This window comes from Tamandua tetradactyla, chromosome 11, assembly GCF_023851605.1.
Source record: "Tamandua tetradactyla isolate mTamTet1 chromosome 11, mTamTet1.pri, whole genome shotgun sequence".
Classification (NCBI taxonomy): Eukaryota; Metazoa; Chordata; class Mammalia; order Pilosa; family Myrmecophagidae; genus Tamandua; species Tamandua tetradactyla.
Window position 1 is genome coordinate 26,082,706 of NC_135337.1, and position 25,082 is coordinate 26,107,787.

At 34.9% G+C, this 25,082-nt stretch overlaps 1 protein-coding gene and 1 long non-coding RNA gene across 2 annotated transcripts in view; one reads left to right on the plus strand and one right to left on the minus strand.

Annotated features, from left to right (window-relative positions):
• DPYD (dihydropyrimidine dehydrogenase) overlaps nt 1-25,082 on the plus strand; it is a 961,456-nt gene that overhangs the window by 719,579 nt on the left and 216,795 nt on the right.
• Nucleotides 4,805-25,082, minus strand: part of LOC143649989 (uncharacterized) — a 46,799-nt gene continuing 26,521 nt past the window's right edge. Inside the window, exons 2-3 of the long non-coding RNA XR_013159295.1 lie at nt 22,385-22,588; nt 4,805-4,848 (exon numbers count right to left, since the gene is read on the minus strand). This is a non-coding gene — a long non-coding RNA (uncharacterized LOC143649989). The remainder of the gene's footprint in view (nt 4,849-22,384; nt 22,589-25,082) is intronic.

A 25,082-nucleotide genomic window follows, 5' to 3' on the forward strand; every position in this document is an offset into this window, starting at 1 on the left:
GCCTATAGAAAGCTAACTACTACTTGTTACAGTTTAAAAGTTACAGCAAGAGGGCAAGTCAGCATCTCAATCCAAGGCCTTGACCTCAACTTTGCTATTCCAGAAGCCACGTGTCTCCTACTAGTCTGTAGCTGATTCGAATGTGGGTATCTCAGATAAATGAAACAGACCGAGAGAATGATTTATAAACTTAAATTTCCATTGTGGGAAGAACACCTTGTAAGAATCAGATCACGGTGAAGGTCCATTAAAGGTTGAATTGTAGATAGAATGATTTTATAATATCAAAATGAAAGTTGTTTGGTGTTCATAAGAGATGTTTTAATGAAACTGTGATGGCTCTTTAAGTTCTTTACCATATAAGAAATTCCAATTCACTGATTTTGAAGAATCATCATTCCTTACCTTTCCTTGGACAGTACAGATTTAACACAAAGTTGTTACACCTGACTTTCCTTTTACTCTAAACTATGTGGCAAAATTTTATATCTAACAGTAATGACTTCATGTATCACCACAAAGCTTGGTAGATTATTGCTTTCATGGACAAATTCCTCGGCCTTCTTTTATTTGATTGAAGATAAAAAAAAAAAACCCAGTCTCTTTAAACAACATATTTGTAAACCTCATCCTTAAGTGAATTACTCATGATTTTTTCCTAGTTGTAGTTTAGTTCTTTTTTTCTTGTTTTAGTTTGAAACTTTGACCTTTTTCTCAGCCTTGTCCCCAGATATGGAGGGCATCTTAAGATAGCCCCAACTCAGTAGTCACTAGAATCTGTATCAAAGGTGCTATCCAGCTGTGGTGTGACATTTTCCCATGAAATCCTCCCCATGGATAAGCTTCTTTGAGAGATGGTTAAGAATGAGTCCTGCACGGCATAGACTAGCATTGTCTTTCTTATAACTGACTCCATGGAGATAACCTTTATTTACAGCTGCATCAGGAGAAAAACCAAGTATATTTCAATGGGGAAAACTTGTCTGCAGGAGTTGTTGTTGGTTTAAATACTTTTTTTTAATCAATGGGTGGAAGCATAAATGTAGATTTGTGAAGTTACTCAACTGTCCTGTACATGTTTTGTTTAGTAAATTTACAAACACACAAACATACACACACATAAGAAAGAGTTCTGAAATTGCTCTACAGAATACAATTTAGTTTTAATGTTACTAGATACTTTAGATTATATAGATTTTATAGTAAATAGAATTTACTTCCTACAAGCTTGAAAAGTCAGCTTATTTTAAATCATTTGCCAGTTTGAGCATACTTTACCGGAAACAAAGGAGATTGTTTGTCCTAATTTCAAATACGGGATACTTGTTTGAATATATTGTTCCCATATCAACTTAGTTAAAACAATAGAACACACTTTGCTCAAAATCAATAGTTATATGCTCTATTATTAATTTCTGAATAATTCATCAAAAAGGCTATCAACGTTTGCGCTCTATTTTAGGGACCCTAGTCTATTAATCACATGTAGTATAATACAGAAGGGCTTAGAAATGATTGTGTATTTGACAACAAGTGACAATGGCATATGACACTTATGTTCTTACAGTTTACAAGTAAATAATGAAGGATTCAAAGTCTAGCTGTGTGGGCTCCTAGAACCAAGTCCTCACTGAGCTTTTACTGTCACAAGCACCCAAGAGATGCTTTAATTGTAAAATCAATACAGAAATACCCATAAAAAAAAATAAGTTGGAAATTTTGCTAGTAATTTGAGCTCTATCTTGGTATAGGGCTGAAAGTGAGTGAAAGCACATAGCTCAGAAAACTTACACAAACTTCAATTTATATAGTAGATTTAAAAAGGAGCTTAAGCATTGATGCTATACTGTATATTTTATGTTTAGTTGTTTTTAAAAGAGTTAGTTAGGCATGAATTGTTGGGACCATGCAGTGGCTTAGTAGCATACTGTGTGATTGGACACTAAAAACAAATTTAGTGCTACTGGCTGGAGTATACATTTAATCTTATTTTGATGTATTTTTTGGGGGGTGTGGGGGAGGAGTACATGGGCTGGAAATCAAACTCAGGTCTCCCGCATGGCAGGTGAGAATTCTACCACTGAACTACCCTTGCACCCTCTATTTTAATGTATTTATTAGTGAATATTAGTGTAAGATGAGGAAGATGACAAAATTTGTAAAAGATTGGAAATAGAAGCTTTAGTTACATTTTTCTTGAAATAGCAATTTTCACACATGCAAGCAACTGAAAATTTGGAGAGGATCACAACAAGTTCTCATACTACATATTACAATTATACCATAAAATACAGAATTGCTATGTTTTTTTTTTCTATTACGAAGTAGTTCTTAATGGCTTGGATGCTTTTATATGTCAATCACATGATTATTTATGCATAAAATCCTTTTAGAAAGTACACCTACTATCTGTCATAAAATATAGGCCATCTATTGTCATCATCTTTATCTAAAAGAGCGTAGGCTTCTACATTGAAATGTCTAAAATAGTCCAATAGATAAAGATATAATTTAAATGAATAAAAAATGTGTTGATAAATCATGCCAAAAGGAATAATTAAAAGAATCTTCCATTTTATATTCACTTTCTCTTTTCTCTGCATGTACCAAAAGAATATAAAAATGTGGTTTATTATTCACCTGTGTGAAAACATTCCTAGGCTATCACAAGTTGAACTGATCGAATTATTAAAGACCTTGTTATATAAATATATATGTACTGTATTTTCAGAACAGTCAAAAGTAGGCATATCAAATAAAGATGCTGAATTACATTTTTCATATATATTATCAGTTTGGTTGCGAGAAGCTCACTATTAGAAATATTCTCATTTAAATCTCATTTAAATATATTCGTGTACAGATTGACAAAGAATCGTCTTTTTCATTATATTGCCTTTCCTGGAGCCTGAGTTTCTCACTGTTTGGACGTCACTGGTCTGTGCAGGAGATCAGAGCCCTAATAATAGATTTTTGACAGTGAGCTCGCCTGTTACCTGCCCTACACAAATCCTCACTGTTCATGTTTGCTTCATGGCAACAAAGCAGACAGAAGGAAAATGCCAAGTGCTGAGTTTGAGGTACAGCCTTGCCTTGGCTTGACATTTCAGCAGAATAGCAGTTTATGAGATGCATAATTTTTCATCTGGGACTCAGCTGCCATATTCATAGATGCTTCCAGCTCTTCGACGGACTGGAGTAAGGGCAAAGGTTTAAAGTAGATCAAGGTTTGCATTCTTTCTTTAGGTATTTTTAAATAACTATTGTCCTACAGATAAATGAAAGAATCAAACAGTATTTTAAGTGCCAACCAATTCTAGAGTACCTGACTATCACGTACGTTTTTCTTTTGTTCAATATTCAAAAAATTAATTTATGTACCAGTTCCTGAGATAATATCTCATAGACTTTGTAAACTATAGGACTCTGACAAGCGTATTAGGAAAACTTACCTTCGCAGCAGTGGTAATAAATTATTAAATTTCGTTCCTCTATGTGTTGTGTTTGTTCATAAAAAAATGATTTCAGGCTTGAAATTAATTTTAAAAATCTTCTGTTATAAAAGTAAAATGCAAAGCATTGTGTCACTGTTTGAGATTGAATTTAAATATTCACAGATTCACGTATATCTACTGAACTAAAAAAATCAGTGTAGGTATATGTCAGTGACTATTTAATTTAGAACTACACATCTCTGTAAGCTTCCGAAACAGTTCACCATGTCACAGTCTCATCAGAACAATGGTACAGTACATTGGATTAATTAAAGAAGCCTTGCAGAGGACTGAGTTCTCAGTATGTCAAGATTTCAGTTTTATGTTAAATATTTTCTAAAGGCCAGACCCTTAAATCTCAGGGGCTGTACCAAGCAGTGAGCTGTGAATTTAACCATAGGCTAACTGCTAATGATAAGGAAAAGAGTTCTAGTTGAGGCGGCTGTAATACAGTCATTGGATTAGACTATCAATCACTCAACTCCCTAAGGAAAAAAGAAAGAAGACCAAACAGTGAAAAGGGAAATTAGGAAAGGAGGGCATGACTAGAATTAGATTCCACACCAGCTTTATCCATTCTTTGGCTTAAATCCCTAAGCATCAGACCAAACTGTCCAGCATCACTCTGACTATAAAGCCAATACATTTATTCCTAATATCTAGAGGACCATCAAAATGTCAGTGCCTTGGGCAGTGCGACGGTGGCTCAGTGGTAGAGTTCTCGCCTGCCATGTGGGAGACCCCAGTTCGATTCCTGGTGCCTGTCCATGCAAAAAAATAGAAAAAAAAAAATGTCACTACCTCTCAGTAGTTGAAGATCTGGAAATCTGCTGGAAGCAAATGCTTAATTACATAATGAAAATTAAATTAGCCTTTAAAACTTGGATTTCAGATTTACATTGTTTTTCTTTTATATATCAGGATTCATGTATGCTAGCAAAGGGAAGTATTTTTATTTACCTTCTAAATTTCAGTCATTTTTTTACATATGTAGAAGTTCTGTTGTTGCTTTAAGATTTCAGTAGCTGAGTAGTGTTCAAATTGTAATTGCATCAGAGCCTGGAGGGTTTGTCAGAATATAGAAATTGCTGGACCTCTCCCCAACCCCCAGAGGTTCTGATATGTAACTAGAAGGGCCTGAGAATATGCCTTGTTAACAAGTTTGCACATGATGCTTTTGCTGCTGATCTGTGGACCATACTTTGGAAATTAAATGAAGAAAGGTTAGTGTCACTGAATATTTTGTTTGAATATCTTATTTCCAAAATAATGCCAAATGCTTACCTCAATATTAAAATTAGAGATTTAAGGTATTCCATAAATAAATGTAGAATCTCTGTCCACTATTAAATATCTGCAAAAAAAACTATAGTAAATAAGGTCAGAATTCATTCTTAGAAAAAGTAAAGTACATTATTTGAGGTCTCAGAATAGAAGAGACTGTCACCCTATCTAAGATTAATTGTTGAATGCAAACCATTGTTTATGCAAAGATAATCCATTCTGAGTACCTCAGAAGACCACTTGTGTATATTAGTAGTCCTGTGAAGAGAAAACAGGTAAAAGAACAGACAAGGGTAAAATTAAATGCACGATTGTGAAATACTGTGTTTTCCTTTATGCAAGTATTTCCTTATGCAGATACTTTATATTAAATAACAACAGTTCTTTCCCAAGATGAGGACTTACCTATGAATTAAATTTATTTTCTCAAATTCCTAGAATGTAAGAGTCAAAAGTATTGGTAACTTACTGCTCTTCTCTTTTTATCTACTTCTGTTTTATCATCCCCATACAATGATATATTTTATCACTAGAAGAAGGAAGATAAACAGTGGTAAAAATACCATGTAATGTCCCTTCCATTAGCACAAAGTTGCAGTCTGCACTGAGTCACTTCCAAAGTCATTGTCATAGTCTGTTCATGATGCTGCTCGTCAGTAAGGAAGCTGCCGGCCACCTTTCTCTGGATACAAGAATCATTGGTGTATAGCCCCAGCAATTTTGCACCATGCGAATCTCTGATAGAATCTCTGGTTCATATTAAAAAAAAGTAACGGGGACTAGAACGAGTTTTATTAGAACCATTTCGCTTAACTCTTTGAGCATCTTTCATGCTATAAGATATAAATTCCTCAGTGATCTTGCATTAAAAATTATTAGGCAACTTGATTGGTTTCTCCTTCAATTTCATTGATAGCAATAGAATTAGAAGTTACCTGATTTACAAAAAGATTGTTATCCAATCGTTAAAAACAATAATTTTTTTAAACCAGTAACAGAAACACTTCAGGGCTCTGTCCTCAGACAATTGTTTTGAAAATTCCGCAATACCTGGCAGAAGCATTTTTTTCTCAAAGTTAACCAAAAACAGTGAAAAGGTTTGCAGTAACAGGGAAAGTACCAAATCAAGAAAAAGGCTATTTAAAAGCCGTAATGCCCTGGCTGCCCTCCACCAATCCTCACTTGCTCCCTGGTCCTGTTTCTAGAGGACCTTGTCTGGCATCTCTCCTGGGTGGTGGCCTGAGGGACGCAGCTCAACCAGCGCTCCTGCAGATGTGTGGAACAGGAGTCAAGTTGTGCTGCCTGGGGTGAGAGTTGCTCACTCTAAGACATCAGTGAAGTGCCCAGGACTGTGAGGAAACTATTGCCTAGGGAGGAGTGGGCATTTGGAACCACGTAAATGAGAAATTCCTGGGGCCACAGTCAAGCCCAAGACAAGAGCAAAGCACAGAAAAGATCAGGGAGGCCCCTATTCTTAGGCCTCTAGCTATCCTCTCAACTCGTTACAAGATAAACCTCGAAGGAGAGCACACAGGCCACTGTGAAAAGATGGGAAGAGGAATTTTCACTTTTTCCTTCTTTCTTCCTCCTCCTCCTCCTCCTCTCCTTCTTCTCCCCCTTCTCCTTCTCCTCCTTTTTCTTCTTTTGTCAGCTCCAGCCATGTCATTGGCTGGAATTCCAGCAACAGCGCATTAAAATATCAGAATTCTTGGTTTCAACAAAATGCTACAAAACATACGAAGAAATGGAAAGTGATGGCCTGACAAAAGGAGAAAATCAAAACATTAAAAGCCATCAATGATGAGGACAAGACCTAGGACTACTTATCAGACAAAGACTTAAAAAAAAAATTGATCCTAAATATGCTCAAAATGCTAAAGGATACCATGGACAGGGACTAAAGGAAATCATGGAAACAATAGATGAGCACAAAGGAAGCCTCATGCATACAACCTACATTCAAATGTTCAGATGATGGATTTATAGATAGACAAAGAGATAGATGCATAGATAGACAGCTGGTGGATAGATACAAAGAATCATATGGTTTTTGTGGCAGTGTTAAAATGGTGGATTTGGGTATCTGGGGAGGGTAAGGCTATGTTTGAGTTTTCTGTATGGCACTTGTATTATTTTTATAACCATTCTAAAAGTTTGAAAGTATTTCAGAATTAAAAAGTTTTAAAAATTACGTGTATTTTGAGTTATCACTTTGGTGCCCCAGAATTTTTACACTTTAGGAAAATATGTCTTTCTAATATTTAAGACTATAAAAGAAGTATGCCTTTATTTTAAGGCAGGGGAAGGATTATGGATAAAGAGGAGTTGAGAACAGAGAACCAGAATAATACCTTGACTAGATTTTGTTTCAGGCATATACAGTATAAGAAATAATACATATGTAGATGGGGGAGCCATAATGTTTCCATTAAAATCAGTTTACCCCTGGAATATGCCTATTTCCATGTGAAGTGCAACAATGCATGTTCCTCCATTTGTGAGAAGACCACTAGCTAATTTCATTTCATCTTCACATAAATTTATGACAACTGAGCAGTACCTTGGTTTTCCTCTTTTTATAAAGTTAACTATGTCTCCTAAAGTGCTATCAGCAATTTTAAGAAAATTTCCAGGTGTGGCTTTATAAGTCCCAGTATGCAAGCTAATATGTGCTGGTGTTGGTGGTTAAAAATTTATATTGCCAGGTTTTTGCGAGACAAGCAAAACCGGTCATTCAAGCAATGGGTATCAATTATTAGAGAGCATCAAGGCCTCTGACCAATATCTTCATGTGTATTAAACACTTTACATGCATTCTTATTTAAATAATCATATGAGGTAGATATCTTTAGGCCCATTTTATAGACTTGGAAACTTAAACTACAATGGTTCAGCAACTTGTCGACAAGAAATGTCGTAGTCTGGATTCAAACTCATATCTGTCTCCAAAGATGAACTTTTAGGCATTGCAATCAATGTCTTAAGCTACTTATCTGCCTCGGTAAGTCTCATCTAAATGTAGTTCTAATAGGCTACAAATGTCACTAATTAAAATTCATTCTGTTTTCAAAAATCTGGGATTGTACCCTTCCATAATAATTGTTAAAATCATGGTTCCATATTACCTATATCACTCAGTCTTAATATTGGAAAATTGAGTCTATGTGATTCAGAGAAAGTCTCAAATTCATTCCAGAGAATAAAAAAAAAGGAGAGGAAGCATTAGCCTTACTCTCTTTTTAAAGTATATGTATGGAAGGTTTTCTTGAAATGAAGCTATCATCAGTACAGCAATAAATTACTTTATTTCCTACTGACTTGGATAAACTCTCTGAGAGTTTGGTTTAACTGTGATGCTGAGGCCAAACTTTGGGCATCCTTCTTCCTATAATCTTCAGTCAGTTACAAATGACTGAGTGTTCCCGAAACTGTCTCTCCTTCTTTTTGGACAGATTCATCTTTTGTCCCAGCAACAGTATCATCTCCTATATAATTTCAACTGAGCTTGCAAAAAGCACTACTAAGTAATTCAGAACTGCTACCCTTTCATTGGGTTAGGAGGCACAGAAGGCTATTTTGAAGGTGGGGAAGTAGCGAAGTAATTATGGACCAGAAAACCTCTACTAAGCCCTTTCTGAAACTGAAAAAGAAACACACAGCGTTGCTCACTTCCCCTGGCTTAAAACAAAGCAAAATAAAATATAAATAAGGTAATAAGAGGGTGAAATACTCAGCACACATCTGACTGATATGCCATGAAGAAATTTAATGTGTATGAAATAATTTAGAAAGAGGTGTATGGATCAGAAGCCATGAGGTCAAAGAATGTTTCTAGGCTTTTCAGTTAATTTAGCATCTCTGGTTGCTCATTCCCCTGTTCAGATGATTACCTTATTGAAAGCATGAGTCGTTGCTTATTCTTCTTCATCTTCTCCAAAGCCTAGCAAAATTATAGACATATAATTGACATGCAACAAAAACCAATTTAATTTTTAATATTCAGCTGTGTACAATTCAGAAAGTTTGGTTGACCAGACAGCCTCAATCCCTACCTAATGTTTTGATGTGCTGTTGAACTTTTGCAAATTAAGAGATCCTTACTGATAGAACATAAGCTGTCATCACTAATAAGAATCCAACTTAATACTTATTGATGGTCAGAATGTAGTGGTTCGCTGCTGTAGAACATAGAAAGATAAACATTTTTACTGGGAGCATAGTACTGAGCAGAACATCCTTCCAGATTTGTGACCAAATCTCAATTGATTATTTCTCAAATAGATGTTTAAATATATGTTAATGAAAATCCATTAATGCTGAGAAAAGATCCCCATTTTAACTTTCGTAAGAGAAAAGTGAAAACCATCCAAATATTTTTCCTTTTAACTTGCCATTTCTTCTGAGAAGCTGTATGTTTTAAAAGTGGTTCTAGGGCAGGTCATGTTGGCTCAGTGGCAGAGTTCTTACCTGCCATGCCGGAGACCTGGGTTTGTTTCCCAGTGCCTGCCCATGTAAAAACAAAACAAAACAATACAAACAAACAAACAAAAAAGTGATTCTAATGCTTTATTTAATGTTGGATCTGAGAACACATTTTCAGTCACTAAAAAAAACACATAAAATAAAAAAAGTCTGTGAATACACAGTATCTTAGATTTCCTTGATTCTTCAGTGCCTAACACAAACTTTGACTTATAAGTAATTTTTCAAATATGCAAAATACTTTTGTGTCCTATGTAGTTTATTTCTCATTAGGAACAAAGTACAGAGAACTGCTATTGCAAAAAAATGGAAAGGAAGGAAGGAGGGAGGGAGGGGGGAGGGAAAGGAAGGAAGGAATGAAGGAAGGAAGGAAGGAAGGAAAGAAGAAAGGAAGCAAAAGAAAGAAAGAAAGAAAAACTATATTTGGCAAACCTTATGTTGCATTTTGCAACAGAAGGACTCCAATTATACTATTAAATAGTCATTTGCATTATGCTATTAGAGGGTCTAATTCAGTAGATCTGAGGTGAGGTTCAGGATGCAAATATTAATTAATAAATGTGAAGCGCCTAGCACACTACCCGACATGAACAGGAGCTCAATAAATGTCAACAATTAGGTTGCAATTAGTCCTAGAAAATGTTTAGATCTCAATCTATAAAATCCATTCAACTTACTGAGATTTTTGATGTTTTACTACTGCTTTCATTTTGACAAATACAAAGATTTAACGTACTTACCTCTGTGTACAACCTGCTGCATTTCTGTTAGGGTTGGTAAATTTTTAAAGAAGCCATGAAAAAATTTTCCTGTCCGTTCTGTACTGTGCCACTGTTTTTTTAATTTTTTTAATTTTTTTTAATTTACCATTCATTGTAGGTTCCTCACCTCCGGTTATTTTTCCTACAGTCTTTTTACTGCTACTCATATAGTTACAGACTTCAGAGCACCCAATGCTTGAGCACACATTTTACCCAATCACCTCTTTTGTTGTTAGGCAAAAGGAAAATACAATTCCTTTTGATAGTGGTTACCACCTCTTCAGCCTTATTATTATTTTTTTTTTCCTTTTTTCAGAATTGGCCAGAATGGCTCCTTGTCCGTCTGAGTCCTCCACGAGTAATAGTAGCTAATATCTGTTAAGTGCATACTATGTGACTGACACTAAGAACTTTTCATATATTATGTCCCTTAATCATAAAAACACCCTGATTAGGTGGACATAATTAGTGACCTGCTTTACTTAGAAAGAAAATCAAGCATGGAGTGGTCAAGTAAATTCTGTAAAGTCACATAGCTGGCATCCAGGTGGAAAATTCCCCTATGGAAAGCCACGTTGTCTGTCTCTTGGTACTTTGTGCTTAACCACTGTGTTCTAGTTGCCTTGCCTCTCCTGCTTCTTCTGTATTAATTTACTGCATTATGCTTTTGTAGTATTTTTAACATATTGAAGGAAGAAAATACATTGAGAGCTACTTTGTATTTCTTTTACACAGAAAAAATTAGACTAAAATAATCTATAAACATAACACTAAAATTAATCACTGTTTAAAAAATTCACAATAATGGCAGGTCACAATTATACTGCAAGTGGTCTAGTAAACCTCTCAGTATTCCTATTAACCTCACTGCTTCACGCATTTCTCATATTAACATACTGAGAAATAACACAAGAAAACATATGTACTTTTCAAGACAGATGCCAAAGGTTTAATGACTCAAATTAATTCTTGTGTTGGAATTTTATTCATGAAACATTTGTTTTTTGTTATTGATGTTTATTTTACTGTAGTCCAATGTTAAAATAGAGTTATGAATTTCTCTATTAAATAACACAAAATAAAAACATAATGGGGGCGGTGCAATGGTGGCTCAGTGGCAGAATTCTCCCCCTGTCATGCCGGAGATACAGGTTCGATTCCTGGAGCCTGCCCATGCCAAAAAGAAAAAAAACACAACAACATAATGGAAATTAATTGGGATAACAGTAATGCTTTTTGCAGTTGAAATGTCTTTGTGCCTTAGCCTTTCCAGGTCCCCAAATTCTATTTTTAGTAGTAAGTTTATACAAGATGGGGGTATGTAACTTTTTTTGCAGTAGGGAAGTGTATTAGTCTTTGTACATTGTTCTAAATAATTTCTGAAAGACCTTTCTTAGCTGCTACCATTTTATTTTGTGTGCTGTGTGGTAGGGATCACATTTCATTCTTTTCCATGTGACTAGCCCGTTATTGCAGCACTATTTCTTGACTTTTTTTTTGATTCCACTATTTTTGTATAGGTTTGTAAGGCAGCAGGGATTACCAAACTCTATAGTATGTATTAATAGTCACCTGAAGAGTTTGTAAAATATGCCAGTTCCTGGATCCAGAGTCTGTCCAATACAGTAGCTCTGAGGTGAAGACCGGGAGTATTTATTTTCAAGAAGCCTCTCAGAGGATTCTGGTTTTGTGGTCTTCAATTTCCACTTTGTCAGAGGTGGGGGTGTTGGGGGTGTAGGTGGGGGGGAGAAAAACTAATATGGAGAATGTCACCATTATAAATTATAATAATTTAGTGTAGTAAATATTTGAGATGTTTATTTTAGGGAAGGTAAAATGAAACAATATATCTTTGATAGGTTAAATTTGTCATTATTAGGTGGTTATTCTATTAGTAGTAATTAAAATACAGGAATTTAAGTTTTAAATGAATGGACCCCATTCTAGTTTCCTAGCTGCCCAAATGTGATATACCAGAAACAGAACTGCTTTTAAAAGGTGGAATTTATTAAGTGGCAAGTTTACAGTTCTGAGGCCGTAAAATGTTCCATTTAAAGCAAGGTTATAGAAATGTCCAATCTAAGGCATCCAGGAAAAGATACCTTGGTTCAAGAAGGCCGATGAAGTTCAGAGTTTCTCTCTCTCAACTGGAAAGGCACATGGTGAACATGGCGACGTCTGCTAGCTTCTCTCCAGGCTTCTTGTTTGATGACATTCTTCCCTGAGGCGTATTCCTTCTTCATCTCCAAAGGTCTCTGGCTGCGTGGGCTCTCATGGTTCTCACGGCTCTTTGGCTCTGAAACTCTTTTCAAAAATGTTTCCTCTTTTAAAGGATTCTGGTAAGCTAATTAAGACCCACCTAAAATGTGTGGAACACCATCTCCCTCTAACCAAAACTTAATACCTGCAGTTGAATATGTCACATCTCCATGGAGATAATCTAATCAAGTTTCCACCCTACAGTGTTGGATAGGGCTTGAAAGAAACAACTGCCCCCACAATATGGATCAGGATTAAAATATGGCTCCTCTAGGGCACATAATCCTTTCAAACCAGCACAGACCTTCAGGTAGACTCTCCAAAATTCTCATTAAAATATATGAAAGCATAGAGGATGACAAAAATTCAAAAGAACAATCAAAAGTTGACTTGACATTTAGCCATTTGTCAGAATTGTCAAGCAATTTCCACTAAGTTTTTATTTACTGAGGCTTATTTAGAGGAAGTAAATTTGGGGGGTGCGATACATCATTAGCAATCCTTCTCTGCCATTCCTAATTCCTAACCAGATATTTCTGAAAACATAGTGTACGACTGGATATTGAAAAGGCTGTTATTGTAAGGACATTCTCCAAAAGTCATTGAGTTTTTTTATTTGTTTTTCCTAAACCACGGAGTGGATAAAAACAGAGGCATAAAGCACTTGGGGCTTGCACTTAACACTCTTATACCTACTTTAAGGCAGAATTGGTGTTGTTCCAGTGGCCCAGGATAGATCTAAGAGGATGACACTTCATCTCTCTCTGTGTGAGGGTAACACGGAGTAGCTGGAGGTGGTGCCTAAAGTTTAAGAGCTGTAATCCTCACAAACCAAGATGTTCAAGTAGAATCAGAGACTCCAAGATTCCTTGTAATCATTTACTGGAATTTATGTAATTTTACAGAAATTCCATCCCCAAAGAGTGTCAGAGATCAAGACAAGGAGGGAAAAATGAAACCATCCCACGTTCGTTTCTCAGTGTTCCATGGAAATCTGCTAGCTTCTGCCAATTTGTCTTTAAACTGTTAATTTTTATATCTACCACTAGTCCTAAACAGTAGATTTGCCCGACCAAATAGACATAGAAGAAACAAGAACAATTCCCATCAGACTGAGAAAAGAAGATACAAAATGGATAAGGCGATGGGTTAAAAAAAAGACTGACAATAAAGAAGCAAAATTACAGTAGCACAAATGAAATCCACATTGCTGTTGGGACAGAGCCAAATGCAATAATTTGGCTTAGGAAACGCTCCAGAAATGTAGAGTAGCAGGACAGAGAAATAAAAATCATGAAAGAGAAAATGATAGACAACCCAAAAAAGAATTAATGATGAGATGGCAGAATGGGAGTGGGACAGCAGAAAAATTACTAGTAGCTAGTATTTTCTGAGCACTTACCATGTACCAGTCGCTGATCTAAGCTCATTTTCTTTGTTTTAACTCAGTTAATTGGTGCTTTCCAAATATTAACTCAAGAAAGCATACCTTAAAAAATTTTTAATATTCTTAAATGAAAAAATATGTAAAAATATGAAAAATCAGTAAAGAGACTTCTACCTAGGCATATTTTGGAAAATAGTTTGAATTATAAGAATAAATGGATAAACCTAGGCTAGCCACAGACATTGTGTCAATAACACTAAATGCCAGAAAAAGAACAGATTTTTTCATATTTTTAGGAGAAAGGGTCATCAAACATTAAATAACATCAAGTTGTTATTCACGTGTGAATTCATCAGGAAAATTCTTAGCTATAGGAAGGATCAGAAAATATATCCACATAGTTTTTTAAAAATTGCTATTGAAGATATATGTACTAAACAACTTAATGTTGAATTAAAACAGTGGTTTTTGAATTATGGTTTCTGGACCAGTAGATGCATCACCTGGGAACTTATTAGATGCAAAAAATTTCAGGGACAAGACCAGACTTACTGAATCAGAAACTCAGGAGTGTAGAGCCCAGCAGTCTGTTTTAACAAGGCCTCAGGTGATTCTGAGATACACTAATGTTTGAAACCCACTGAATTAAATTAAGGAACTCAGGAGTTGGAAGGTCACTGCATAAATGATAAGACTTTTAAAAGTTAACTATGTGTTTAAGCATAACTAAGTATTGGAAATTGAGTTTTAAAACTGAATGTCTATGTCAAAAATTAATCCTGAAAGAGAAGCTTCAAATAAGAACAAAATTTTAAAACTAAATAGTTTAGGTCTTAATCTTCAGATTATTTAAACAAAGAACAATTAATGAGAAAAAAGAAGGGTAAGTAAATGGAGATGCAGGTATGCACATTTTTATTATTCTAAACAGGAGGTTTCTTGAAATTTCTCATTCTTGAATTAGATAACTAAAAGAACACAAATTAAAACCAGATTTTTAAAACCTTAAAGACATTTGAAGTGAGAAAATTTAAGAGGATATATATACTATGTGTACCTATTTATAATATTCTCTAATTATCTTTTTAATGTCTTATGCTCTATAGGACTGACCTTCTTTCATTCCTGATACTGGTAATTTTTATCTTCTCTTTCTTTCTTCATAAATCTAGCCTAAGAATTTTATTGATCTTTTCAAAGAACCAGCTTTTGGTTGAATTGATTTCCTCTAGCTTTTGTTCATTTTCTTTTTTTCATTTTTTCTCTTTCTTGCTTCTTCCATTCTACTTAGATTTAATTTGCTCCTCTCTTTTCAAGATGTGTAGAATAGAAGTTAGAAATTTAGAAAATTTATTTTAGGCATTTTTTAATATATGCCTATATTAAATATAAACAGGTAAAGCTGTAAATTTCCCTCCAAGCATTGCTTTAGCCACAATCCAAAAACAATTTAAGCATTTATTATAATTATCATCTGCTTCTCCTCACTAAAATAAATGTAAACTTTATAAGAACAAGGATATTTTGTTAACTAATGTGTCTTCTGTAGCTAGAAGAGTGCCTGGCACATAGTAGATATTTGTTGAATGAATGTTCGAAATTAGGACCTCACCTGGGAATAGTAGTCTTGTAAGATAATTTGAAAACAATATTTATCAAAGTCATGGTAAGCAGTTAAATGCATTGACTTTTGAACTAATAAATTTTGAGACCTTACAAAACTTAAACATTTGTCTGCCTGAGGTTATTTCATCTGTACAATAGGAATAAGAATAATTCTGTCTTCAGAGGGTTTCTGTGATGATTAAACTAAACTTTGCATGTAAAATATGGGTGACATTTATATTGTGCTTATTCTATGGCAATGTTTCATAAATAATTTATGAAAATTTCTGAAAAGGAAAATACATTATGAAGCAACCACATAATTATTTTTTTAAATGTACCAAATGAAAGCTTTGGACCAATCTTACATATATATTCTAAATATATATTAATTGCTAGGAATTTAAATTAAGTAATATATTTTAAAAGTATGCATCTTTATCAAGAAAGAATATTCTAGGAATGCAAGGGTGGCTTAATATTATGAGTATCATTAACATGACATACTAGTGAATATATAAAATATGAAAAAGTTAATTATCTCAAAGGAGTCTGAAAGGGTATCTAATATTTCAAATTCAACTTTTCTTAAAAAATTTTAGAAAACTGAAATGAGAAGTCTCAATATGATCAAAACTATCAACCTTAAACCAAAATTTCAAGTCATATTTAACATGTGTAATGGGAAAATATTTAAAATATCTCCATAAAAGTAAGGGATAATACAAAGATGTATCATGGACATTGTAATTTAACAATTTTTTCTGGAAATTATGTCAAACACATGTAATGTGAAGGTAGAAAGATAAACTTTTAGAAAACATAATTACTTTTATTTGAGATGTTCTACTTATCTCAATTATCTACCTAGGCAATACACACAAAAGAAGCTTTAAATCTCAGAAGTAAAGGAGTATATGATGGAGTGACAGCAATGATGATGGTGAGGTATTATAGCAGATACCTTTTATTAAAGGGTTTCTCTGTGCCAGGCACTGAGCTAAGCAGCTCTTGGAGAATCATTTCATAAATGAGGAAAATGGACCAGAGACTCAAGTTCATTGTTATTTGGTACAGATATGACTGATTACAAAGCCTCTACTTTTAGGGAAGCAGAGCCTCCACTATTCAGCAAATATATACAAACATTAGTTGTTTCCCTATATACCAGAATTCATGCTAGCAGAAAAACAAACAACATGAAACAGCCACCCTTATCAATGAATATATTGTACTGAAAGAAAAAAAAAACATAACTACTGGAGCATAGAGACACGGATTTGAATAAATGTCAAAACATGGCATATCCTTATAGTAAAAGACTTATTGTAAATATGGCATTTATTTAAAATTAAGTTATAGGTTAATGCAATGACAAAATTGAAATCAGCTTTCTTTCTAAAACATAAAATAATTTCACAGTTCAGGAGCAAGAGCAAACAGGAGAAAAATGACTAAGTAATTTATTCAACTAGAAGAAAAGGTGAAAAAGAGCATACACAACCAATAATTTAAACAACCCCAAATTGTGATAATGAAAACAATGCTCATGACACAAGAATCAACAGATAAACCAATGGATCAGAACACAGAACCCTGAAAAAGACTGTGTGTTCTAATATAACACAGTAGTAAGGAAGCCTCTCAACTCATAGGAAAAGATGTTTTTCTAAACAGATAATCAATGGGTAAATTAGCTATTTAGAAACAAATCTACAAATATCCTTTCTTCAAACTGTACTGAAAAATAAATTATAGATAACGTAAAGAACAATTGTGCTAAATTAAACTATTTAAAAAGAGGAAAAAATAGGTAAAGATTTACTCTATTTGAGAATGGAAAAGGAAAGCTTTCTAAAGATAAGAGAAATGGGAAAATACAATGAGAAAGTTGAATATGTTTAACTGCATATAATTTTAAAACTATGTATATTAAAAAAAGCATGAGCCAAATGAAAAGGTGAATATAAAATAGTATTCAAAAGATAGCAATAAAGCAATTGCTTCAGAACCAAGGTGCATGACTTCTCATTGAGAGAATATCATATGTAATACAATAGCTGATCCTCAACAAAAGTTTTTCAATCTACACACTAACACCAATGGGTTATAACATCCCTCAGTGCAAGGTCATAACAAAATATCACAGTGTAACCAATAAAAGCAGCCTCAGGGTGCACAGGTGGTGCAGTGGTATGGGTGGTTCAGTGGTAGGATGCTGGCTTTGCATGCAGGAGTCCTAGGTTCGATTCCCAGACCATGCACCCCCCAAAAAAAGCAGCCTTGGCTGCTCTGGCTTAAGCTAGAAAAAGATTTTTTTCTTGTTTTTTTTTTCTTAATGAAAGCAGTTGAACATTTACAGAAACTCATGTACAGAGTTCTCATACTGTACATCCTGTACATCATACTGTACATCAAACAAGGGTTTGATTCCCTTCCCCACATGCACAATTTTCACTATTAACATTTTGAATTAGTATGATACCTTTGTACACAGTTGATGAAACAATACTATTACAATTAAACTATTAATAATAGTCCGTAATTTACATAAAGGTAAAGATAGACTTTGTTTGGGGGGGAGGGCATGGGTAGGCTCCGGGAATCAAACCCAGGTCTCTGGCATGGCAGGCAAGAATTCTGCCACTGCACCACCGTTACACCGCCCAAAGATAGATTTTTAAAGAGCCTTGAGCAATGGATGAAAAATAGCCAGCAACTACATGAAAAAAACTTTTAACACTCAATTTACAAAGACATGCAAAGTAAAACAATACTGAGCTATTTTTTAATATGAGATTGGTAAGACATTTACAGGAATATTTAACTCAACAGATATAGATTTTTATACACTACTGATGTTATTGTAATTTAGTACTGTTTTTGTAAAAAAAACCATTATGCCATGTATGACTAATTTATGTTATTTAGGGGTGCCCTTTACCTTGTGTTAGATTCTCTATTTCTGAATATCATATATTCCTCATTCTTAGTTCATTTACTTATTTATTTGGAGATTATCTCTAGCATTTCCTGATATACTGTAAGCATTCTGAGAAATTTTAGATAAAATTTCCAGTTTATGCATCTGAAAATACTTTTATTCTATATTAAACACATCAATTTACTTGGGCATAAAATCTACATTGATTTTTTTTATTGAACATTTTAAGCTATTATTCCACTTTCTTATATTTGTTATTGAGTAATCTCATCCCAACTGGTATTTGCTCGTTTGTTTATATTTTATAAAATATATTTTATATTCCTTTCCAGTCCTTCAGTTCCTTTTAAGGTCTATTCTTTATCTTTAGTGATATGATTTTCAAAATGAGGGTATTCCATTTTAATTATTGTGCTCTAGACCCTTATTAATCTGGAAATGTATACCTTTAAGTCTGGGAAATTTTCTGGTGTTATTTTATTTGTTATGATTTTTCATCTCCATTTTCTCCATTCTTTCTTTTAGTCATTCTTCTCTGATTTTTTATCTTTTTTCTCCTATTTTAGCCTTATTGTTCTCTCTTTGTGAAGGTTTCTTTGACATCCTTTACAAGACCCACAGTTTTGTTTTTTTTTATTGTCCATTATATTCTGAATTTCTTACAAGTCTTTCTTGTTTTCCAATAGTTCCTTTTTTTATAACATTCTGATCTTTTGGATGAAATGCCTTCTCTGACTCTCTTGGAGCCTATCAGCATTGTTTTTTTTACTTCTGCTTTCTCTCAATTCTTATATCTCTTACTGTTTCCTCTGGATCCTTATCCCTTTATAGGCAAACCTCATAGTTCTTGTGGGTTTGGTTCCAGACCAACACACACAAAAAACGAATATCACAATAAAGGAAGTCAAACAAATTTTTTGGCTTCCCAGTGCATAGAAAGGTTATGCTTGCTCTATACGGTAATCTTTTAGTGTGCAGCAGCATTATGTCTAAAACAAAAACGTGAATACTTTAAAATGTGGCAGAAATGTGATGTGAGGTCATGCTGTTGGAAAAAAGGCACTGATAGACTTGCTCAATGCATGATTGCCACAAACCTTCAATTTGTAAAAAAAAAAAAAATTCATTCTGAGAAATGCAATTAAGCAAATTGCAATAAAACGTTTGCGTTTCTTTTGATTATTTGTTTTGATTTCTCTGTTTCAAGTAGTAGACTTCCTTGAGATGTCTGGAGATTTGGGACTCTCTCTCTCAACTCACTTTTAAATGAGAAAAAAAGCTGATTGAAAGCTCTGAGTATGTGAGTGAAATTATCAGTTAAGGGACTTCAGTGTACAGGCATTGAATGGTAACACCTTTTCCCCCAGGAGTGAGGAAGGCTCTCAGATGTAAGTACCTAGAAATCTTTTCTCTGGAGATAACTAGTTTCAGGAGAAGAATCCTCAAATCTCAGCACATTGTGCGTTTCTATATGAAAAAGAGGGAAAATGAATGACAGTCCCAGTGTTCAAAATACTGACTTCATTTCTTCCCCCTACTTTCATCCCCCTCTCTCAATCATAGCCTTCCACTTGTTTCAACATCTGCTGTGTCTCTGATATGTCTTTCATAGAATATATTTCTGATCTCCTGTAGACTGCTAAAAACTTAACTGCATGGGGTGGGGAAGAACACTTGAGGTCCATTACCTCTACAGAGCAGTCTTCCAACAATGTTCCTGTTTTCAGTCCCTTGTGCTTCCCTGAATTCCACAAAGCAGGTACCTCTAAATTTTTAGCCTTTCTTGAAGTTCTTTCAGAGTGAATATTCAAAGTTTTCTTCAAAGTCAGGTACCACCTCTTTATGTACTTTCTCTCTTCTTCTATTTGCTTTGGGGTTACTTTGCTGCTCTTCCTCTAATTTCTCCAGATGAAGAGTTGAGTCCTCATGTTTTGGTTGTTCTTGTTTCTTAATATAGGCATTTAGGGCAATAAAATTCCCTCTCAGCACTGCCTTTGATGCATCCTATAAGTTCTGATATGTTGTATTCTTGTTATCATTCATCTCCAGATATTTACTGATGTCTCTGTCAATTTCTTCTTTGACCCACTGATTATTTAAGAGTGTCATACTCCCAAATATAGTGTCCATATATTTGTGAAGCTCTGATTCTTTGGTGATTATTAATTTCCAGCTTCATTCTGTTGTGGTCAGAGAAAGTGCTTTGGATAATTTCATTCTTACTAAATTTATAAAGACTTATTTTCTGTCCCAGCATATGATCTATCTTGGAGAACAGTCCATGTGTGCAAGAGAAGAATATATATCCTGGCATTTGGGGGTATAATGATATATATATGTCTATTAAGTCTAATTCATTTATCACACTGTTTAGAATCTCTGTTTCTTTCTTGATCCTCTGTCTGGTTATTCTACCTATTGTGCAGAATGCTGTACTATTATTACTTTAAAAGTATTTCTTGAATCTACCATATTATCCTTTAGTTTTTATTTGTCAGATCTGTGTATTTTTTACCTCTCTCTATTTTTACCCTTTAAGTTACCCTTACTGATACTCTTCAATATATGCCCTCCTTCAGACCTCCCTCTTCTGTCTTTTTTTTCTTTTCCAGCTATCAAGACTCCTTTTAGTATTTCTTATATGTCAGGGCTCTTGTTGACTAGTTCTCTTTGTCTCTGAAGATTTTTTTTTTTTATCTTAACATGGGCAGGCACTGGGAATCGAACCCAGGTCCTCTGGCATGGCAGGCAAGCATTCTTGCCTGCTGAGCCACCATGGCCCACTCGTCTTTGAAGATTTTAATCTCACCTTACATTTTGAAGGACAACTTGACTAGATACAAATTCTTGACCTGAAGCCTTTCTCATTCAGGATCTTAAATATATTATACACTGCCTTTTTGGTGCCTGTTGAGTCAGCTGAACTCAGTCTTATGTGTTTTCCCTTGTGTATAATAGATTGTTTTTTTCATGCTGCTTTCAGGTCTTTCTGCTTCTCTTCAACATTTGGCAGTTTGACTAGTATATGTCTTGGAGTTGGCCTATTTGTATTTATTCTACTTGAGGTTTTAGGGGCCTCTTTGATTTGTGTATTTATTTCTTTTATAAGGCTTGGGAAGTTTTCCTGGTTTATATCTTCAGTTGACTTTCCCAGCCCTTTACTCTTCTCTTCTCCTTCTGGCACACCAATGATTCTTATATGTGTGTACTTTTTGTTGTATGCATTTCCCTAAGCTCCAGTTCCATTTTTTTCCATCTTTCTTGCCATTTTTTCTTTTGTGCACTCTAGTTCAATTGTTCTGTCTTCTAACCAACTTTTTCTTCCTTCTGCTTTTTCAAATTTGCTGTCATGTGTTTCTAGTGTATTTCTAATTTGGTCTACCGTATCTTTCATCTCTGTGAGATCTGCTATTTTTCTGTTCATTCTTTCAAATTCTTCTTTGTGCTCTTCTACAGGATATGTCTTCCTGATATCCTTTATTTCTTTATAAATATCCTTGAGCAGTTACTCTGTATTCTTTGCTCCCTCTAAGGTGTTCTGATTTCATTAATTGGCTGGGCCATTTCTCCCTGTATCTTCATGGGCTTTATGCTTTTCTGTTGTGTTCATGGCATTTGATTATCCTAATAAGGTTATTTTGCAAGTTGGTTTACTTCACTTGTCTAAAGTTTTGTAGTTGCTTGGGTTTGAGTTGAAGGTTCCCTTTTGCACTTGGTTTGTCAGTAATTCCCCACCAAACCAGGGACTGAATCTCATGTAGGGGATACAATTCTACTTGAGGGTCTATTAAAAGCTATGCAGGGGTTCACAGGTAGTTCAGTGGCAGAACACTAGCCTGCCATGCAGGAGACCTGGGCTTGGCTCCCGGCCCATGCACTCAATAAAAGAAAGAAAGAAAAAATAAAAGAAAAGGCATTAAAAATAATGAATTAAAAATTAAAAAAACAGACCTCAGCAATAGGAGGCCCCAAAGTCAGAAGGAGACACCCCAAGATATATTTTGAATGAACTCAGACTGGTACCAACTGAAGAGAGAGAAAATAATATATATATACATATATATTTAAAATATATAAATAAAAACAAAGAATAATGATATCAATAAGGGTATTAAAAATATATTATTAGAAAAATAGGCAGATAGGGACTTTGCCAGGCTTCACTTACCACTTCTTTCCAGCAGGTGGCACGCCTGAGGCACCTCCTCCCCTCAGGCCGGTCCCTCTGCTGACTTTAGCAGCCAGCTGGGAAGATGGTATGTGCTACAGGGGTGCTGTTCCCGCATGCAGTAATGGAACAGCTGGTCCCAGCAGGTGGGACGGGGGATCCCATCATAGCTCCTGGTGCCCGTGAATCCACTGTTCAGTGCACCTGACAGGACAGATATGGTGGTTAGCAAGGCGACTGATGACAGCCCCTGTGGCATGGCTTTTTTGTGATGGAAGTTTAGGCACACCTCTGAGCTCCACACGAGCGAGTGCTGCTGACGCCTTGTGGAGTGGTTTCCCCAGCCAGCAGCTGGGGCAGGCTTACACAGAGGAATGGTCTGTTCTCTCAGATGTGCACCTCCCTGCATGCAGCTGCTTGCTCCTGGTGGGTCATGACTGATCAGAGCCAGCCTGCACTTCCTGCCCTGAACTCCCTGCCTCTCTCCTGCCTGTGAGATACTGAAGACCCTCTTCAATTACTAACCCCTGCAACTGCTGTCCTAGCTGTTTTTCCCCCATTCCGTATTTTCTTCTATGGAGTAGGGATGAATCCAGCCTACCCTACTCAGCCACCTTCCCAGAAATTAGTTACTCTTACACTTTTTAAAGCTTGATACACATACAGAAGGAAAAATTCACACTTTACTAAATTAACTGCCATTATGCGGTCAGTATGGAAGTAGTTGTACAATACTAAAAAAGTGTTATCTTGTAAAGGAGAATAATTTAGCTACATTATAGATGAATATCTGTGCTGTTTCTTCAACATAATTTATAAATTTCTGGGTTGATTCTTCATTCCATTTTTGCAAAGATTTCAGGGGTCAGGAAATATTGAGTTTTACCCTTGGTTATGTTGGGTGCATGGAAAATGATATTTTGAAAGGTCAGAACAGGTTTAGAAAATTACTTTTTTAAAATTCATCTCTCTGATGGAGACTAATAGAAAATTTGCCTTAAATCATAATTTAATTCTGAAGATTATATGTTTTGATTTTAGAATACAGTCATCTACAACTTATTTTTTGAAAATAGCTATTTCATATTACTGAAAAGAAACATTCCACATTTCTACCTCCTCTTTGATTTTTGTAGTACCATGTCCATATTTTCTCTTTTCCAAAATAACTTTAGGGTTGAAATTTTTGCACATTAATTTCAGTTCAAATATTATTTTGTAATTAATTACCACTCTCGCCTAAAACATGTTTTAATGGGGTAAATTGTCCTTTGTTTATTGAGCACAACTGAAAATAAATACACTAGTGATGGGATGCAATACTACTTGTCCAATCTCTGAGACACCTTATAATTAGCAAGTTCAGGGTACTGGTGGTTAAAATACTTGAAGGGAAATCATTCCTATAAATCTCTTTAGAAAGGTATAAAATGGCTTGTGGTGACGTATTTTTCCTCAGTCAATAAAAGCTTGAAATAAATGAAGATCACTACATGTCATTAATCTACTTAAAGATTAACCTTTTTAAACAGCCAAGATTTGTAACATGCTTGTTCTTATTCAAAGTTCAATTGCGTTCAACATCATGGAACATTTCATGATTGAATATATGTAATTATAGTATTCCGAGATTTAAAAATAACTCAAGGGATTGAAGAAAGTTTTCCAGTAGTTAATCATTAATGAAGATCTTAAATCTGTACTTTAAATACAGACAAAACTAGTTATAATGATCTCATTAGAGCCTTATTAAGGTTATCTATTTTAGTATTTGTCAGGAGAATTCAAATGGAAATGAACTCCTTAACATATTTAGGAGGGGTTGTTGATCATTTACTCAGTTAAAAGACACCATAACTGATTAATTGTTGTGCAAATAAAGATTCAAATTGGAAGCAACAGAATATGCTTCTAGCTAAATGTAGTCCTCTCAAGAAAAAAGCTCCCATGCCTATGCTCTCTGCCACGTTTTTATTTAACTTGGCCAGAAAATAATTCCAAAAGGAGAAGAAAGTTGGAGAAACACTAGAGAAAAAGATGAACAATACTAAGTAATTTTTTTCTAGGCCTTGGCTGAGTGGCAAATCAAGTTGAGACATTTCACAGGTGTTCAAAACTTGAGTTTTTAAAAGAGAAAAATGTGCTTGTTTTCCTTTGACACAATCTGTTGCCCTATGTTCAAACTGCAGAAAAATAAAAATCTTTCAGAAAGAGGCTCACAATTATCTCCGGAAACCAGTTTGCTCTTAAAAGGGAACACGGTGATATAAGGGTTCTTAGGTTATTGATACAAATATATTTCAGGGAGAAGAACGCAGTGAATGCCACATAAGGGAGCATGCTTGAGATCAATTATTCTAAGTGTGGATGTCCTTCCAGGCTCATACTGTGATTCAGTGGTTCACCCCAAGTGGGACAGGGGATTACAAATGTTTTGGGCTGTGGTTGAGAGGAAAGCAGTGGTAGGTGAGCAATAAATTGAAAATGGTCTGTACTTTTATGCCCTAAGAATTAGTTCCCTGCATTATTTTAATCTGCTTTAATAAAACTGAGGCTTTTGCCCCTGAGGCTTTCAGAGTAATTTTAAACGTTCGGAATTAGATATTAATCCCTTTATGGTATCTAGCCAAGGACAGGGAATACACAGATTTCTTGAAAAATACTGAATTCAAAATGACAACCTCCCGGATTTTTATAA